Source organism: Heptranchias perlo, unplaced genomic scaffold, assembly GCF_035084215.1.
Source record: "Heptranchias perlo isolate sHepPer1 unplaced genomic scaffold, sHepPer1.hap1 HAP1_SCAFFOLD_70, whole genome shotgun sequence".
In the NCBI taxonomy this organism is placed as follows: Eukaryota; Metazoa; Chordata; class Chondrichthyes; order Hexanchiformes; family Hexanchidae; genus Heptranchias; species Heptranchias perlo.
Genome location: NW_027139729.1, coordinates 2,723,157 through 2,732,987, shown reverse-complemented (window position 1 = coordinate 2,732,987; position 9,831 = coordinate 2,723,157). Strand labels below are relative to the sequence as shown.

The following is a 9,831-nucleotide window of genomic DNA, read 5'->3' as shown; positions in this document are numbered from 1 at the left end:
ACTAAGGAACGACATTTTTTTAATTCGTTCACTGGATGTGGGCGTCGCTGGCGAGGCCAGCATTTATTGCCCATCCCTAATTGCCCTTGAAAAGATGATGGTGACCCGCCTTCTTGAACCGCTGCAGTCCGTGTGGTGAAGGTTCTCCCACACTGCTTCACAATTACTCTGTTTGCTCTGTTTAACGACATCGTCACAAATGTATTCACGATGTCATTACACAGAGCAAACAGAGGAATTTCTGATCTCATTGAGCGGTGGGTAATGAGGGATCCCCAGATGAGAAAGGCCATAGCATAATAACAACGTGGCTGAAAAGACATTTAAAGAAATGAAAGGGAGATAAAATGAAAATTATTCAAGTAAATGAAACCTGCACATGCTTGGGTGAGTGTGTGCGCGTGTGTGTGCGTGTGATTGTGTTTGATATGTGTTTGTGTTCGTGTATGTATGTGTGATTGTGTGTGTGTGTACGTGTGTGTGATTGTGTGTTTGTGCTTGTGTTTGTGTGTGTATGTGTGTGTGATTGTGTGTTTGAGTGTGAGTGTAAGTGTGACTGCGAGTGGGAGAGCTCGATTCCAAAATTTAAAATGCAGAATACAGACAAATTGTTCCGAATGCTTGCTGGTGGGTTTTATTTCGGTTGCGTACGGTTGAAATTTAAAATTCAACACTTAATGCCTCACCTCATTTCTCTGTTGCGTTTACACTTCCCTGAGAAGAAAACATAAGTATTAGAAATACGGATCCAATTACTGGCTTACAAAATGGGAACATGAGAAAGGTCAAGGAGCAGTAAAGGTCTTTGGGCCACTGAAACTTATTCTCCAGAACCATCTCCCTCCCGTTACCACATCCAACTCTATTATGGACAAACCCGGTATGGTATAATTTTAACCTAACCCGCCGAGTGGGAACCGGGCGGGTACGGACAGGGTTCCCATTCCAGAAGCCGCCTAATTTCACTCTCCATTGACAGGCCAGAAGTACATCAAGGATTTGAGGAGCTGAAGAAGATGGCTTCGGTGTTTACATATGTTAATCTGGACAACGTGTTGGCTGCAAATGTCTCAATGTTTGTTAATCAGTTGGAGCGAGTGGTCACAGCTGTGGTGGCCATGGAGGACGCTGAGAGATAGAGAGAGAGTAAGTGTACCGAGGAGAGTGGACCCCATACTGCTCAACGATGTACTTAAGGTGTAGGGTATGGATGATGAAGATGAGTGGGTCAAAGGAGATAATCCTGGGCACGGCAGAGGTGATTGTGCAGCCAAGGGAGGCGATGTCAATGGATGAAATGTTAGGACTATGATGTGAGAGGTAGGAGTGGAAATAAACGGGGCAGTTCCAGAGAGGCTGTGTATGGAGGACAGACACTTGAGGAATGACCGATGTTTTAAAGGAGTGGAGAAGTCGAGGAAGAAGAGGAATGATAACAAGCCACGTAAGCAATCACACAGGAAGTGACTGGTATTATGGATGGATGGATGGAAGCTTGATGGGAAGGCCTTGAACAGGAAGTGGTGGGAGAAATCGGAGCATACTTGTAACAGAACCTCACCTTCAAACACTTCATAGAGAAAGCGGCCTTTGGATATGGGGAGCTGGAGAGCAGGGAGGTTTGAGAGATGGATTTCCTGGGAATTGTGTGATGACAGCAGTTCTGCAGGATATGACTACTGAGGCAAAAGGGAGGGACAAGATCAGTGGATTGGTACTCAGGCAACTGAGGTGAGGAATTTGGGTGGCGAGAAGCTCAGAAGGGAAAGTGTCATTTGAGCAGTTCGTGGGTTTTATGGAAGAGATGAATTTAATGGTGATGGATGAGGAGATATAAAAATATATAGAATCAGGTTGGAGAGGTTCACACAAGGGTGAGTGGGAAGGGTTAGGAAGTAGAGTGGTCAGAAGAGGCCCAGGCAGAAGAGGGTTGTTTTCGACTTTGGATCACAAGGCATGTACAGATGAGGAAGGGCATTCATTGCATCTTAATTCACCGCCCCCTCCTAGAAAGACCCTACAGCCCCCACCCCCGTTGCCGTATCTCAATATCCTGTCAATGATGCGAGGGTAATCGCCTCCAGAACTGTATCTGGGATTCCATTCCTAGCATGATCACTGCGTGATGAAGAACTTCCTTATATCCAATTTAGATTATCTTTCACCAGTTTGTACCTGTCTCCCTTTGCCCAAACCTATAACTTCATTTCATGTCATGTTTCAGATTTATCCCTTCCATATCATTTACTATCTTAAGAAACTCCATAGAATCACCTCTCAGGTGTCTCCTTCCAGACTGAGAAGCCCGAGTTGTTCTAGTCATTCTTCATAATGTGACACTATGGGGTCGAAATTGGTCTTTGGGCAGTACCGGAAAACGGGCGGTAAGGCATTGGGCGCCCTTTATACGCTCCATCTGACGTTCAGTTCAATTCACATTAATGGGACTGAATATCGGGTGGGGTGAATAACAGGCGGCAATCGCGATACCGCCCGTTTTGCGCCAGCTCCAGAGACAGATTTCAGACCAGGTATCTTTCAGCTTCGCCACCAGCGATTTCACCTTTCAGTTCATGATCTCCTTATATTTACTATCCGAGGTTAGGGGTCAGATGGTGGATGGTTAGTGGTGGGGAAGAATGGAGACGACAGTTAGCTTGGTCCGTGTGTTGGCAATGAACGGATATTACATACTGTTTAACCCACCTTTCTTCCAGAAACACACACCCAACAGAGCAAGGATAAGAATCAGAACCACAGTAGAGCCAACACCAACCTCCAGCGCAACGAATCTATCTAAATGAGATAAAGGGACACAGTGGAATCAAGTTAACCAACATTATCTACACGGAATAAATAATCTGCTGCTTGACAGAAGAACAAAATAGGCACTGGGACTGTGTAGACGGAGTGGGCCGCATAACAGAAAAAAATAAGGCATTAAAATGTTCACATAGAATCTTAGAGCGCAGAAGGAGGCCATTCTGCCCATTGTGACTGCTGGCTCTTTGACAGAGCTGTCCAATTAATCCCACTTTCCTCCTCTGTCCCTAGCTTTGCACTGTTTTGATAAAGTACCTCAGTCTCTGATACTCTGAGTCTGTCTCCCCTCCTTTCTTTTCCACCAATAAATCTCTCCCATTGATTCAATGATTCAAAGTCAGTGAATCAGTAATGAGGCCCCGAGTGGTTTGGGACCGTGATGACATCACGATGCACCTGTTAAAAACGACTCGGCACAAAGCTCAATTGTCATTGGTCGATTAATTAATTGCCTCATTAATTCATTGATTCGTTCATTGGATATTAACCGTGGACCTGGAACAAGGTGAATGTTTAATTATTACCAGCTGGTGTCAAAAGTTTAATAGCGACAGTGTGGGAATGAATCAGTTTCATTCTGTAAGTTTCATTCTGAATGATCACTGGGTCAAAATTGCACATTGACAGAGTGAACAGATGTGGTGACGGTTCAGGTGGGGACCTTGATCAGAACTCACCTGCTCTCTCCACAGAAGCTCACTGACGGGCTGTACGTTTACAGCACCTGTTTTGTGCATTGTGCTTACTAGTTTCAAATTACCTTGTGTTAAATTTGGTAGAATGGGTGTTATTTTTTCTCAGCTTCTCTGGGAGTCGACCCTGGACTATTAGGGGATCGGAGAGCAACTAAAGGACACAACTAGTGAATCAAACTTTTCATCAGAGTTGGAGAAATAAAACCGTTCAACGTTTGGTGATTGAACATTTCCTCAGTAACAGGATAAATAGCGAACAGTTCGTGAAATAAGCGTTAAGAGGCCATTGGGCGATAGGGAAAACTGGACAGTTTCGCATAGGCCGCCTGTTTTACGCTGCGCCCGATATTCAAGTTCTATTGCAGCCAATGGGGTTGAATATCAGGCGGGGCGTAAAACGGATGCACGATCCGATACAGCCCAAGACCAAATATTACCCCTGGATGTCATTTCCACGCTAGTTTTGATCGGTAATTACAACACGGAATGCCTTGCACCGTGGTCGGATGAACACATTCACCGTGTGGATCTCACTCACCTCTTACAGTTATATATACAGGGTCACTCTCAGCCGACGTTAGCAGCCTTCCCCACACATCCCCTTTATACAGACAGGTGTAATTTCCTCCATCGGTGTGATCTATATTCGTGATGGTGAAAGTGACAGAATTGTCCCGTGCAGCAGTCTGGACATCCGAGTAATTCGCTTCTCGGTGTCTGTATAAGTAAAATGTGAAGCCAGGATGGTCCCGGGGGTTTGTACAATTAAAGGTAACTTTTCCACCCTTCAAAACAAGACTAGAATCCACTGATATATTTGGTTTGGGTAGATCTGCAATATGTAAGGAAAAAGCAGTGACAATCGATTCAACCGCAATACAGACTTATTTTTTGTGAACCAAAATATCAATGACCTGGACTTTGGTATTCAGGGCATAATTTCAACTGTTTGCAGATGACACGTAACATAGAAGTTGTAAGCACTGAGGAGGATACTATATACAAGGGGGAAATTGCCCATTCATTAGTGGGATGAAACGGAAGAAAATAAATCAGTTGGGGTTCTATTTTCAAAATCAGCGTTTATCCCTCAAATTTCGCTCTGGGATACCAGAGGAACAGAGGGAAGGCATTGATTTGAAATTCGCATTTGTGGTAACTTAGCCGAGCCATAACCTGATTAAAAAGAATGAACGTCTCCGCTAAACAGTGGAGATTCCCATTTCAAATAAAGGAGTTAAGTGTTAGCGGGCTTTGGGATGTGCACAACGCTGGGCAGGCCAGCATTTGTTGCCCGTCCCTAATTGCCCATTGAGAAGGTGGTGGTGAGCCGCCTCCTTGTTGAACAGCTGCACTCCATGTGGTGAAAGTGCTCCCATATTGCTGCTAGGTAGGGAGTTCCAGGATTTTGATACAGTGACGATGAAGGAACGGTGACATGTGCCTCAGTCGAGATGATTTATAACTTGGGGGAAAATTGGAGGTGATGCTGTTCCCATCCAGCTGCTACCTTTGTCCTTCTCGGTGTTGGAGATCTCAGGTTTGGGCGTTACTGTCGAAATCCAACCCAGTGAGATGATATGGAAAACCAGAATGTAATTCATTAAAGTACTCCGAGTTACATGGTTATTTTGAAAATCTCGGCACGCAGTTTCGGTTATCTGACAGAGAAACCTGTAATGTGACAAGTCCAGCCAGTTTGGAGGTGCCTCGTGAGGTTGCACTAAACTCAGTGGAGTTAATAGTAAAAAGGAAGTCAAAGGAAGGGTGGGGCCGATTAGGGACCAAAAAGGCGATCTTCTTGTGGAGGCAGAGGGCATGACTGAGATACCTTATGAGTACTTTGCACCTGTAATCACTAAGGAAGAGGATGCTGCCAATGTTCCAGTAAAGGAGAAGAAACTGAATAGGATGAGAATAGATAAAGACGAGGCACGCAAAAGGTTAGCAAAGCTCAGAGTAGAAAAGTCACCCGGTTCGGATGGGATGCATCCCAGCTTGCTGAGAAAAGTACGGGTGGAAATTGTGGAGGGATGAACCCGGCAACTACAGGCCAGTCAGACTAACGTCGATGGTGGTGAAACTTTTCGAGACAATAACCCGGGACAAAATTAATTGGCACTTGGAAAAATGTGTGTTAATAAATGAAAGCCAGCACGGATTTTTAAAAGGTAAATTTGTGTTGGACTAATTTGATTGAGTTCTTTGATGGATTGCTGGAGAAGATTGATAAGGGTAATGTGGTTGATGTTGTGTCTAAAGACCTTCAAAGGGCGTTTCAAAAAGTGCCATACAATAGACTTGTTCGCAAAATTGAAGCTCATGGGATTAAAGGGCAGTGGATGCGTGGATACGTAATAAGCAAAGAGACAGAAAGCAGACAGTAGTGGCTGATTTTCAAACTAGAATGAAGTGTGCAGTGGTGTCACCCAGGGGTCGCGGTTGGGACCGCTGCTCTTTGTTGATATATGGTAATGACCTGCACTTGGGGACACAGGGCATAATTTCAAATTTTGCAGGTGATACGAAACATAGAAAGAAGTGAGGAGGATGGTCACAAACTTGAGGAGGACATCGACAGACTGTTGAAATGGGCAGGCACGTGGCAGATGAAATTTAACGCAGAGAAGTGCGAATTTATTCATTTTGGTGGGAAGAAAAAGGAGAGGCAATATAAACTAAATGGTACAATTTTAAAGGGGATGCGGGAAAAAAAGAGAACTGGGGGTATACATACACTAAACTTCGAAGGTGGTAGGACAAGTTGAGAATGCTGCTAAAAGGGGATACTGAATTCTTGGCTTTATAAACAGATGAAAATGATACAAAAGCAAGGAAGTTGTGCTGAACATTTACAAAACACTGGTTAGGCTCCTGCTGTAGTATTGTGGCTAAATCTGGGCACCACACTTTAGGAGGGATGTCAAGACTTTACAGAGGGTACAGAGGAGATTTACTAGAATAGCACTAGGGATGAAAGACTTCAGATACGAGGAAAGATTGGAGAAACTGAGGGTTCTAAATTGAGCCGTGTAGCGCCCGCTGTTTGGGTGCTATGTGGCCTCTTCGACATCCAGGATGGCGTCTTGCAGCGTGACATGCGCTCGATGCCACCTTGGTATTGGAGTTAGCAGCAGGCGCAGATAACGAACGCCGGAATCATGTAAAGTAAGGAGAAAATAGCTTCAATCAGATTGCAACGCTGATTTAAGAGCGATAGACACCATTTTGGGACTTAACGCACAACTCAACGCACAGTCTTAACCCCGACCATCTGAACGTGCCTTAGAGTGCCTGGAGGACACTCACCGGCGCTATTTAAACTAACCATGCATGATTTACAGGTTAGTGGAAGGATTATGATTTCTGGCTGCTGAGACATTTGTAACTGTTCTTGGAGGTTTCCTACTCTTGAATACTCGGATGCGGGGATATAGTCCAACATTAAGAGCCAGCACGTGATGGAGTCAAGCTTGAAAATGCTTCTACACGCAAAGGGTGGGAGATGGTTGGAATATCTTCTGCAGACGGCAGTTAATGCTCGCTCACTTGTGAAAGTTAATTCTGAGATTGATAGATTTCTGTGAACCAAGGGTATTAAGGGATATTGGGCTAAGGCGGGTATATGGAGTTAGGTCACAGGTCCACCGTGATCTCATTGAACGGCAGAACAGGCTCGATGGGCTAAATGCCACCGCCACTTGCTGCTTCCTGATATGCAACATCTTCTCCTGCAAGAAAGTGTGACGCGTGTCTGGATGATGTGCCTGTCATGGTTGAATAGCTGCCAGTGTGTGTGACCAGTGAGTTGTTAGCTTGCGCTAACTCCTATACTAAAATAGCGTCTGGCGCATGTCACTCTGGAAACGTGCGTGAGCATCCAAGACGCCATCTTGGATATCGAAAAGGCCGTGTCGGGCCGAAACAATGGGCGCTACACAGCCCAATTTAGCGCCCGAACCCTCCCCTTTCCGCCGGGCGTGTTCGTTTAAAGTTATTCTCCAACTATCACCCTGGGTTGTGAGGTAAAATTTTAGTCGGGATTGATATCACAAATTTCTGACAGTGGAATATAAATCCGTCTGAGGCGGCGGCCTGAAACGGGCGATCGAGCACATTTTATACTCCACAGATTTTAAACACACCCAATTATCATTTCCATTGAAGTCAATGTAAAGATAAACCGGAAGAGATGAGAAACGCTCTGCCGATTCACTATCGTCCATTCGACGATAATGCATTGTCATAATCTACCCCTAATGCTGTTGAATAGATATTTAAACAATCTCTGCTCCTCCCGCCCCTTTCACTCACCTGCGATAGTGACCCTCACAGCCTCGCTGAGCTGGGACCAAAACTGCCTTCTATTGACGGAGGTTCCATATTGACAGTGGTAGCTCCCTCCTTGGTCTGTTCCGGTGACTCTGAATGTTCCAATGTTGTCCTTTGTGATGATTTGATGAGAGTTCAGAAGTCGGCGATCTCTGTAAAAATGGAAAGATTTATCGCGATAGTCTCCGGCCACGGTGCAGGTAATGGTCACCGTCTCTCCTTTCAAATACACGCCACTTGGTTGATCAGGGGATATCCGTGGCTTTTTCGGCGTATCTGTGGTAAAATAAATAGAAAGAACAATTGGAAATGGATCTGTGGATTAAGTTACGGTGGAAGTTTGGGAACTCCATACCGATTGTGTGGTGTTGAGTGGAAATGTTTGTATCGCCGGCTGAGATTCGACAAAACGGGAATTGACCATTCATTAGTGGAATCAAACTGAGGTGCGAGAGAAAAGAAATCAGTTTGTGGTTCTATTTACAAAATCAGGTTTTAGTCCTGAAATTACACCCTGCGATACGAGGGGAACATGGACAATGCGCTGATTTGAAATTCCCATTCTTTGTCATTTAGGCTATGGTGCAAACCGGATATCAAAGAGTGAACTTCTCTGCTGAACCGTGGAGATTGGAACCTCAAATAAAGGAGGGAAGTGATGGTCGATTTTTTATTTATCATTCTTGGGGATGTGAATCAATGACATCACTGGAACTGAATATCGGATCGGGCTGATATCAGACGACAGGTCCGATCCCGCCCGTCTTACACAACTGCCCGTGGCGGATTTCTAATCAATTTTTACTGAGACCTGTCAGGAGCAGAGCGCCGATACTTTGTGAATATTAAGCAATGTTACAGAGGCCCTTTTAGGAGCTGAACGTAGAGTTCCTCCCTCAGAATATTAAACACTGTTAGAGAGAACATGTCACGAGCTGAGCGCAGATTCCCTCTCTGACTATTATTCGCTGTTGCAGAGACCCTGTCAGGGGTTGAGCGCAGAGACCCTCACTTTGAGCATTAAACAATGTGACAGAGGCCCTGTCAGGGGTTGAGCGCAGAGGCCCTCACTTTGAGCATTAAACAATGTGACAGGGGCCCTGTCAGGGGTTGAGCGCAGAGGCCCTCACTTTGAGCATTAAACAATGTGACAGGGGCCCTGTCAGGGGTTGAGCGCAGAGGCCCTCACTCTGAGTATTAATCACTGTGACAGGGACCCTGTCAGGAGCTGAGCGCAGAGACCCTCTCTGTGAATATTAAACACGGTTACAGAGACCCTGTCAGGAGCTGAGTGCAGACACCTTCCCTGTGAATATTAAACACTGTCGGAGAGAACTTGTCACGAGCTGAGCGCAGAATCCCTCTCTGTGACTATTAATCACTGTTACAGAGACCCTGTCAGGGTTTGAGCGCAGAGACCCTCACATTGAGTATTGAACACTGTTACAGAGACCCTGTCAGGAGCAGAGCGCAGAGACCCTCACTTTGATATATGAACAATGTATATTCCCCTTCACTCACCCGCTATCGTCACCGTCACAGCCTTGCTGCGCTGGGACAGTAGCCGTCTTGTTTTGACGTAAATTCCATATTGGCAGTAGTACCGCCCTTCTTGGTTTGTACCGGTAACCGGGAATGTTCCGCTGTTGTTCTCAGTGGTGATTTGACCAGAGTTCAGCAGTTCCTGCTCTCTGTAAAAGTGATATGTTTGATCGCGATTTTTTCTGCTCACGGTGCAGGTAATGGTGACCATCTCTCCTTCTACATACACACCACTCCAAAGATTAAGAGATATCCCTGGCGTTGTTAGCGGATCTATGACAAAATAAATGGAAAGAACAATTAGAAATGGATCTCTGGCGTTCCCTTGTACACTGGAAGGTTGGAGACTCAATAACGATTGAGCTGTGTTGACGGGAAGGGTTTGCATCGCTGACTGGGGTTCTACAAACGTGGGATTCTGGATTTGTTTCACAAGAAA

General features: G+C 45.3%; 1 long non-coding RNA gene across 1 annotated transcript; it reads right to left on the bottom strand.

The window, feature by feature from the left end:
- Positions 1–2,720: 2,720 nt before the first annotated feature.
- LOC137318434 (uncharacterized) lies at positions 2,721–8,076 on the bottom strand. The gene is made up of 3 exons (XR_010961900.1): positions 7,833–8,076; positions 4,057–4,350; positions 2,721–2,796 (listed from the first exon to the last, which is right to left on the bottom strand). It is a non-coding gene; the product is annotated as an uncharacterized lncRNA (long non-coding RNA).
- Between the last annotated feature and the right edge of the window lie 1,755 nt (positions 8,077–9,831).